We start from the raw sequence: 10,361 nt of genomic DNA on the forward strand, positions 1-10,361 counted from the left end.
GTGTTGAACCTCATCAGGTTCACCCGAGCCCAGCCCTCCAGCCTGTCGAGGTCCCTCTGAATGGCATCCCTTCCTTCCACCGTATCAACCGCACCACTCAGCTTGGTGTCGTCAGCAAACTTGCTGAGGGTGCACTCAATTCCCTCATCGATGTCATTAATAAAGATGTTAAAGAGCACCGGTCCCAAGACAGACCCTTGGGGGACACCACTTGTTACCGGCCTCCACCTGGACATAGAGCCATTGACCACCACCCTCTGTCTGCGGCCTTTCAACCAATTGCTTATCCATCGGGTCGTCCACCCATCAAATCCACTTCCCTCCAATTTGGAGATGAGGATGTGGTGGGGGACCATGTCAAAGGCCTTGCTCAGGTCCAGGTAAATGACATCGGTCGCCTTCCCTTCGTCCACCAATGCCGTCACTCCATCATAGAAGGCCACAAGATTAGTTAGGCATGACCTTCCTTTGGTGAAGCCGTGCTGGCTGTCTCGGATCACATGCTCATTCTTTATGTGACCAAGCATGTTGTCCAGGAGGATCTGTTCCATGATCTTCCCAGGCACGGAGGTGAGACTCACCGGCCTGTAGTTCCCCGGGTCCTCCCTGCTCCCCTTCTTGTATATGGGAGTGACATGACCCTTCCTCCAGTCGTTCGGGACCTCACCTGACAGCCACGACTTCTCAAATATGATGGAGAGTGGCTCGGCAACCACCTCAGCCAGCTCCTTCAGGACCCTGGGATGCACGCCATCTGGCCCCATAGACTTGTATTCATTCAGTCTAAGGAGGCACTCTCGGACTTGCTCTGCCCTTACAGTGGGGAGGGTTTTACCTCCTTGGTCCCCACATAGAGGTTTGGGGATGCAGGGTTCAGGAACGTGAAAAAGACTAGAATCCTGGCCACCAGTGAAGACCGAGGTGAAGAACTCATTCAGCACCTCAGCTTTCTCTTCATCTGTTGAAGCCAGTTCTCCTTTTAAATTTACCAAAGTAGGTACGCCTGTTTTGGCCTGTCTCTTCTGGGCAATGTACCTGTAGAAGGTTTTCTTATTGTTTTTCACGTCCCTTGCCAAGTTCAGTTCTGCCTGCGCCTTGGCTTCCCTGATCCCACGTCTGCAAGTCCGGACGGCAAGATCAGGCCTAGAACTTTTGAATTACATAGTATATAAAGTCAATTACTTTTTCTTTTGGTTAGAATAAATTTCTACCAGGAAGAGTGTGTTTGCTGTGTCAAATGCCTTCTCTTAAAAGAAAAAAAAAAACAACAACAACAACAAAAAAAAACCCAACCAAATAAGCAAACAAAATATTGCAAAAAAACCTTGACAATACATTTTTGATTTAAGAAACTAATTTTATTTCCCCTGTGTAAGGAGTTTTAAAACATGAAAGTCTTTAAATATTCACAATTGAAGACCCTGTTGTTTAAACATGATATTTTGAACTAATCTAACATAGTTTCCTTTACATACACTCAGTTAATGAAAACTGAGATTTTTCTTTCTATGTTGTGCTAAAAATGTGAGAAGTACAAAACAGGAGATGGGAAAATAACTGAACTCTTCAAAATTTTAACAAAATGAAAAATCAAATTACTGTTCAGCTCTACAGAAAGAACTGAATTACAGGAAAATCGTTGTCAATTCTGATTGTAAATGCATGATATTCTATTTCCATGCACATACTGAATTTCTTGCCATCTGAAAGTTCAAGCTGGTACATCATACTTTGCTGACATTCAGACTATGATGTGCTTTTTTACGCACTGGATCACAGAACATGTCATGACAAGCTGGAGAATGTTGTCATTTTTATTGTAACAGAAACAACTGAGTCAGGAAAAACAATTCAGATCCATCCAAAAAAAAAAAAAAAAAAAAAAAAAAACTCACAACACCAAGTCAGTGACATCACAGATATTTGATGTGAAAAAAACGGGGTTTCATAATGGTTTTGTTTATTCTTTCTCAGAAATGAATAGGTTTATTTTCTGTTAAGTTTTGACTTAATGCTGGGATGTACAATAGACCTGAGAAGAAGAAAATACCAGTTAAAAGTAGCACTAATTTTCAAGTCCAAATCAGTAGTAGTAATTCTTTTAGTTGCTAGCTGGACAGTGTTGCAAGGAAATGCATTCATTCCACTTCAGAGCTATTCCTTCCTTTAGAATTGATACTGACCCTTACATGCTGTCATAGATTGCCAGGTGTTTTACTGGAACACTCTTTGGCACGGGGGCAGGAGAAGGTGGTGCAGGGCTTGCTTTAGTTTTCTAACACAGAAGTGCAGACTGAGATTAAGTTTGATTTATAAATGATTTTCCAGGAACATGTAAGAAGCCTGACAAACCTGGAAATTAATCCACAATGCTGAGGTAGAATCATAGAACCACTCAGGTTGGAAAAGACCTTAAAGATCACTAAGTCCAACCACAACCTAACCATACTGCCCTAACTAACAACCCTTCACTAAATCATGTCCCTGAGCACCACATCCAAACGGTTTTAAAAGACATCCAGGGATGGTGACTCAACCACCTCCCTGGGGAGCCTATTTCAGTGCTTAACAACCCTTTATGTCTTCCGTCTTCCTGGAAGACTTCTTTATGTCTTCTGAGGTCTTCCGTCAGCCTTTTCCCAGACTGAACAGCCCCAGTTTCCTTCAGTCTCTCTTCGTAGAGCATATTCTCCAAGCCCTTCACAAGCCTTATTGCCCTTCTTTAGACCTGCTCCAGCCAGCACCTCAATGTCCTTTCTGTATTGAGGTGCTCTGGCCTTGGCCACCTGGGCACACTGCTGGCTCTAGGTAACCACCTAGAACATCTCAGTTTTGATACTTTACTAATGCAGCTGAAAGTGTTTCCTGTTATGGCTTTATACTTACCTCCCTTCTAGCAGTTTAAAGGTTGTTTTGTTGTATTTTACGTCCTCTGTATTGTTTTTTTGTTTGTTGAAAAAAAAACAAATCACCACAATATTTTAGACAATCAAAAAGCCAGTTCCTTCACTCTGAACAAAGATGTATGCAGATGTATGCAAACTTGCTGAGGGTGCACTCAATTCCCTCATTTGATGTCATTGATAAAGATGTTAAAGAGCACCTGTTCCAAGGCAGACATGTGGGGGACACTGCTCGTTACCGGCCTCCACCTGGACATAGAGCCATTGATGACCACCCTCTGTCTGCGGCCTTTCAAGCAGTTTCTTATCGATTGAGTAGTCCACCCATCAAATCTCTTCTAAAGAGCTGATAGCCCTCAGTGCTGGTATTCCAGTTATGGGAGTCATCCCACCATGTTTCCGTGATAGCAACAAGGTCATAACTTTCTAAGCGCATCATGGTTTCCAACTTGTCCTGCTTATTTCCCAGGCTGCATGCACTGGTATAAAGGCACTACAGCTGGGCTTTCCATCTCACTGCCTTTATAGAGGATCTAGGTTCCCCTAGAACAACAGCATCCCCAGCACCCACCTGCCCCAGTCCATCCCTTTGTACCTCACTGTCATCACCCATCAAGTTCGGTACGAGCTCTCGAACGACCCGCTCAACCCCAGCATCCCTGATTTTGCCCCCTTCCTCCTTCGTACCTAGTTTAAAGACTTGTCAATGAGTCCTGCTAATTCCTCAGCTAAGATCCTCTTCCCCCTCATAGACAGGCTACATCCATCTGCTGCCATCATACCAGGCGCTGAGTACATTGCCCTGTGGGTGCAGAGCTGTTGGGTGAGAACTGCCCGGCTGAGAGTTGCCCAGCTGCAACAGGACACAGCAGGGGGGCAGTCTGACACAATGATGTCTGACATGGAAGTTCCCATGAAGCAAAGATATGGATTTGAATTCCTCCATGAGGAAAAAATAACACCGACATTCAGCGATGCTTGCTGCATGTTTGTGGAGACTGAACATGGATGTGAACACAGTGAGGCAGTGGGTGCTGCATTTTAGCAGTGCCAATAGCGACATGAAAGACAGGCCACGTTCTCGGCAGCCAACATGTGAATTCCCTTTCAAAAGAAGTTCAAAATGTGGCCTTAAAAAGATAAAGTGATGTTCACTGTCTTTTGGGATAGGAAAGAGGTGATTTCCTGGCACCTGGACAAGCCATCAACTTTAACCGCTACATCCAAGATGCTGACTAAGCTGAAGGCTCCATGGAGAATTGCCTTAGGACAGTATAAGCCTGTTACAGGAAATCAAGACTTCATCATCATATCTGGTAGATATTTTAAATTTGCCACTAACTTTTCATCTATGATTAATGGGTCTGTTATTTGAAATTTTATGTGTAGTTCACGTGATGTGACTCCAGTATGAACCAGAATGTTTAATAAAACATAAAACTGAGCTTCAGCTTTGCAGTTTTAGCTATACTTATTTTTTTTTTTACTCCCTATTGATTTAGATTCTTCCCAGCTTTCAAACTCCCATTTATTTTTCTTTCTTGTAATGTGGTCTTTTACTATCTTCTAAGGAAGATTAGATCTTCACGCTAATCTCTCTTGATGGGAATTCTCTTGGTTGTTGTTATAGAAGTTCTTTATAGATTTCCAGTATGTGTGACAGTCTAACAAGTGTTCTTCATTCTTTAGTTCTATGAATATCACATTTAATTAAATTCAGTTGAAAGATGAAACAAAGAATTGACAGTTTTTGCTAGTTTTTAATCTCTCCAGAGAAACTGCCTACAGCTATTCTACTTGGAAAAAATATGGAAATATTTTCACTGGGAATTGCTAGTGGAAACCATTGAATCATTTCATAGAAATTAATTTTGTTCATTAAAGAACAAACAAAAATAAAGGCTGTTACATTTGATCATCATTTACAGGAGAGGATACTATAACTTGTGCCTCAGCAAGCAGTTCAAAGACACCCTTGTTCTATATCTCACTGTGGAAATATTTGGCAAGTTGGACTAGATTGATTATGAGTCAAATGAATAAGCTACAAAAGCTGCATATGGCAGACCTTACAGGAATAATGGCTCGTCAGTCAAAGAAAATGTATCTCCCTTTTAAGTACCAGTGAATTTGTAATTAGTTTACTATGTCCAGTTCAGGTACCCAGTCCCAGAAGATGATCTGGAAAGATGGATACATGGCCTGTTTGATGTTGAAGGAACTGAGCTTCTTCGGTCTGGTGAAGAGGCTAAGAGGTGACAGTTTAATAGTTCCATACATCTATTGAAGGGGAACAGAGCCAAAGATGATACACTGTAAATGAGCAGCCACAAGGTAGGCCAGCTTCAGCTTGAATGTCAGGTGAAGTTCAGTCACTAGTGACATGGCATTGGGATGGGATTCCCAGAGAGATGATACAATCTTTGTCCTTTAAGGTGTTCTAGATCAAGTTAGACAAAGCCGTGACAGAGGGTGTGGTGCTGAGCCCTCCTGCTTTGAGCAGGAGGTTGGTCAGGGTGACAACTAGATGTTCCTTTCAAACAGCAGCCTTGTGGCTAAGATACTGTATGACTTTGCTGCATTTGAAATCATTTTGATAGGAATTAAATGTACTCTTGTCTTTTGAAATTGATTGCAAAAGATGGAAAGAAAGAAGATATATTTGTCAAGATGTACTAACTTGAATGATAAATGTAGATGAATTCAAATCAAGCATTTCCTTTGAACTTTTAAGGATCAGTAGAGGAGAAAAAAGGAAAATGTTTCTTCTTTTTGAAAAATACAAATTAAACAGATGTCTGTTTACAGGAAACACTTCTTTCCTAATTGTTTTTAGTTCTGATTTTTTTTTTTTTTAACCTCCTTAATGTCTCTGACATATGCCCCTGGAAGACAGCAAAGCTCTCTGGAGAGGATGTTGGGGCAGCAGATGGGGGCCTCAGTGCCTCCTGGCATGGAGTCCCCAGTCACTAAGACAATGCCAGGCAATGGCACCCAGCAGCATCTCCCTGTCAGGGGCTCTCCCTCACCCACTGAGGTGATTCCCTGCTTCAGTGCAGAACACATCTGCCCTGGAGCTGAGGCCGTCACAGAAACATGCTGTGTTTTGGGGCGAGCAAGGTTACCCTGCATGCTGTCTGGTCCCCAGTCCAGAGCGTGTCATTCTCTGTGAGGTGACACTCCTTGCGCAGGAAGTGAACCCAGAGAGAGCGTTATGTCTGTCTGGAGGCATCCTGCTGTGATGGAGCGGCTGAGAGCCCTTTGAGGTGAGGTCCCTCCACCTCTCTGGACACCATGATGTTGCCTGAACAAGTGTGTGCCTCCAATGTCTGTTTAGGACGTGCCAGCAGCACTGTCCTTACTCTGCTAAGTGCACTGTGATTTTCCCAGTATCCCAGCAAGGGAAAGGCTGTCTTTCCTCTTCCTGCCGAACCACATATGTGCCAGCCGACCCCACACTATGAGGCTGGAGGAGCATTCCTCCCAAAACTGGCTGGATGCTTGGTTCCTGGCTCCAAGCAACACCAGTAGCAGCTGCTCTGCTCTTTCCTTCCAGGTCTCTTTGTCTGTGTGGGCTGCATGCCCAGTTGTATACGTCGCAGGGAGAGAGGCAGGGTGGACAGCCCTGCCCCTGTCTGTGCCATGACTTTACTGCTGCAACGCCTGCAAGACCAGGAGGTGAGCTGGGGACGTCCAACCATCGGTCCTTGCCCTGGTTCTTGTCCCGTGGGTGCCAGCCCCAGGCAGCACATTGGCAAAGCGATGGGTGGCAGCGGGCGGCTCCCCGGGAACAAGGGCAAAGCAAAACGTGACCTATCCCTGTCCCCAGGGTGATCGAGAGCAGGCGTACTGCGAGCTGGAGCACGTCCTGGGGGAAGAGGACAGCCGCCCGCCGTGCGGAGTGGTGAACCGGCTGCTGGCTGAGGTGTCCCAGGACCTGACAGCAGCCCAGGTGAGGGGTCACTCCCGAAGGCAAAGGGAGCTGCCTGCCCATGCTGGTGTTCTGCTGGTGGATGGCGCTGGCTTAGCCCTTCTAAGGGAAGGCTCAGGCAGCCTCCTGTGCCGTGTGTCACCAGTGACTCTTTTTCAGGGCGTGACGGACAGCGTGAGGACGGCTGCCAGCAATGTCCTGGTGGCTCTGGCCCGGACTCACTTCTCCTTGGTGATGGCTGAGCTCCAGGGCCACCTGAAGGCCACACGGGAGATGTCGAAGGAGTTTGTGCTCGTCACCCTGAGCAAACTCTTCAGCATCTATGGTAGAGTGCCCTCAGCCTCCTGACATCTGTAACAACCGGGGAAAGCTCTGCAGAGAACCACCTGTTGTCCCAGTGGACAGCAGGCTGGCTGTGAGCCAGCAGTGTGCCCTGAGGCCAAGAAGGCCAATGGTATCCTGGGGCGTGTTAAAAACAGTGTGGCCAGCAGCTCGGGGGGCGGGGGGGGGCTGATCCAGGACACTTTCCTGCTCAACCTTCTGTAAGGAACTGCTTTTGTCAGGGGGGTTGGTCTCAATGATTTCCAGAGCTCTTCCAATTTATGATTCTGAGATTGTAGGAGAAAGAAACCACATGCTAATTGCAGAGGAAGGATTTGGCAGAGGCAATCCCTTTTCCAAGGCAAAAGGAAGGTCTTAGCTGCAGTATTAGGCGCACAGCGCTGTCATACCAGAAGAGAGGCCAGTGAGCAACGCTTGCTCCCTGTGGGTGCTGGAGGCCAGCCTGTACCAGGAGAATGAGCAGTCCCACAGCTTTTGTCATGATTCAGATAGAATTGCACAGTAATGCCAGAGAGGAACAGAGGCAGGTGACAACCCCACCACCATACGGAAGGCTTGCAACAGTGTTCTGCAGCACAGAACTTTCCTGCCCAAGTCTATTTCAGAGTTGTGCCAGGACAATGCCTGAAGCTGAGCAGGGGCCATGGTGCTCATCGGAGCAGAAGGACTGCCTCTGAGCACAGGGACAGCCCACTCTGTCAGAAGGAGTCCTCGGTGCCAGAGAGACACAATTCGTAAAACAGAAGGAGGGAGGTTATACAGTCGGCCACCAGTTACCAGCTTTCATTTCGCTTGGCAATTGCTGAAGTGCTCTTGGGGACTGTGGGTGACCACAGGCAAAGGAAAATGGGGAAATCACAGAAACACAGGAATGGAAAAGACCTCAAAACATTATTGAGTCCAATCCCTCTGCTAAAGCAGAAACCCTACAACAGGTGGCAAAGTTAGCTGTCCAGATGGGTCTTGAATGTCTCCATGGGAGGAGACTCCACATCCTCTCCAGGCAACCGTTCCAGTGCTCCATCACCCTTACCATAAAGTAGCTCTTCTGCATGCTAGTATGGAACTTCCTATGTACAAATTTTAGGCCATTACTGCTTATGGTATCGCTACACACCATCAAGAAAAGCCTGGCCTTGCCCATTTGCTTCCCGCTTCCTTTGAGATCATAAAATCATAGAATGGCCTGGGTTGAAAAGGACCTCAAAGATCATATAGTTTCAACCCCCCAGCCATGGGCAGGGTTGCCAACCACTAGACCAGGCTGCCCAGAGCCTGGCCTTGAATGCATCCAGGGATGGGACACCCATAATCTCTCTAGGCAACCTGTTCCAGTGCATCACCATCCTCTGTGTGAAAAACTTCCTTCTAATATCTAACCTAAATCTCCTTTATCTTAGTAGATACACCCCTGCCCCCCCCCCCCCCGCCCTATTACTATTGACCTATGTAAACAGTCTTTCCTGCTCCTGTTCATGTGCTCCCTTCAAGTACTGGAAGACCACAATGAGGTCTCCCCGGAGCCTTCTCTTCTCCAAGCTGAACAATCCCAGTTTCCTCAACCTATATTCATAGGAGAGCTGTTCCAGCCCTCTGATCATCTTAGTGGCCCTGCTCTGGACCCAATACAAGAGCTCTGTATCCTTCTTTTGCTGGGGGCCCTGGGCCTGGATGCAGTAATCCAGATGAGGCCTCACAAGAGTGGCATAGATGGAGACAATCACCTCCCTCTCCCCGTTGGCCACCAGTTTTTTAATGTGGCCCAGAACACAGTTGGCCTTCAGAGCTGTAAGCGCAGGCTGCTGGCTAAAGTCCAGCTTCTCATCCACCAGTACTCCCAGAATATTCATAAACATTTATATGTTCACCCCTTAGCCCTCTTTTCCCAAGCTGAACAGAGTCAGGTTACTCAGCCTTTCATAGAACCACAGAATCACAAAATGAATTGCGTTGGATGGAACTCTAAGGAGCATCAAGTCCCAGGCAGTGACATCAACCTCCAGATCTGGTACTAGACCAGGTAGACCAGGGTCTGATCCAACCCTGTCTGGAACACCTCTGAGGATGGAGCTCCCACAGTCTTTCTGGGTAGCCTATTCCAGCACCTCACCAATCATTCTGTAAAGGACTTCCATCTGGCATTCAATCTAAACCTTCACTTATTGAGCTTAAAACCACACTTCCTTGTCCTATCATTGACTACCCTTGTAAAAAATTGATTCTCCTCCTTTTTATAATCTCTTCTGTAGTCTAAATGTGGCCTCACCAAGGCAGAATATAGGGAGAGGATCACCTCCCTCGACCTGCTGGCCACACTCTTCTTCATGCACCCCACGATACCATTGACCTTCTTGGCCACAAGTGCACACTGCTGGCTCATGGCCAACCTGTTGTCCACGAGAACACCCAGGTCTGTCTGCAGAGTTCCTCTCCATCAGGTCGTCCCCTAACCTGTACTGATGAGTGTGGATATTCCTCCCCAGGTGCAAGACTCTGCATGTGCACTTGTTAAACCTCATTGGGATCAGGAGGAGCAGGTCAAAAAAAGTGAATCAGCCATACAAGCATTAAATGCATTTATGTACACATATATATGCACATGCACAGCTGCACACACAGACATATATATAAGTAGAAAATAACATTATTATAAAAAAAAGAATGTATTTAGAATTTTACTCTGTACTGAGTGAATTACAGACAAGGAAAGGCCCTCCTTTTAAAAGATGCTTAATTAATTAATCAGTTTTTACAGTGTGAACCAAAATGCACAGGGGAAATTTTGTTTTAATGATGTCAGTGTGAATGACAAAAATAAACACCTTTTAAATATTGTTAGAATATTGGTAAATAGCCTGGGAAATAATGTAATGAATATTAGGTACCCAGAGTAATAAATAAGTAACAGTATGATCTGTTTGCAAAGCCACCCAGCTTGACACATTAGCTATCGAACAGACTGCTCTGCAGGCACTTGACAGAACCTTGATTCTGGTTTGGAATTAAAAAAAAGAACAAAACCTAAAAAGAAACCAGAAAATGCTGAGTGATATTTGTACTAAGTGACAGAATGTGACACTTTGTATAAATCTTCAAACTGACAGTGATTAAATTGCTCTTTTAATTTTTGGTTTTTAATTCAGCAATATGCAGAATAGAGCTATTACCTATATGAGTAAATGTGT

At 45.5% G+C, this 10,361-nt stretch overlaps 1 long non-coding RNA gene across 1 annotated transcript; it reads left to right on the forward strand.

The window, feature by feature from the left end:
* Window positions 1-6,565: 6,565 nt before the first annotated feature.
* LOC122177311 lies at window positions 6,566-7,045 on the forward strand. Its single transcript, XR_006178047.1, has 3 exons — window positions 6,566-6,581; window positions 6,733-6,855; window positions 6,994-7,045. It is a non-coding gene; the product is annotated as an uncharacterized LOC122177311 (long non-coding RNA).
* Window positions 7,046-10,361: the final 3,316 nt, after the last annotated feature.

Source organism: Lagopus leucura, unplaced genomic scaffold, assembly GCF_019238085.1.
Source record: "Lagopus leucura isolate 7727_CA_CO unplaced genomic scaffold, USGS_WTPT01 Super-Scaffold_100001, whole genome shotgun sequence".
NCBI lineage: Eukaryota > Metazoa > Chordata > Aves > Galliformes > Phasianidae > Lagopus > Lagopus leucura.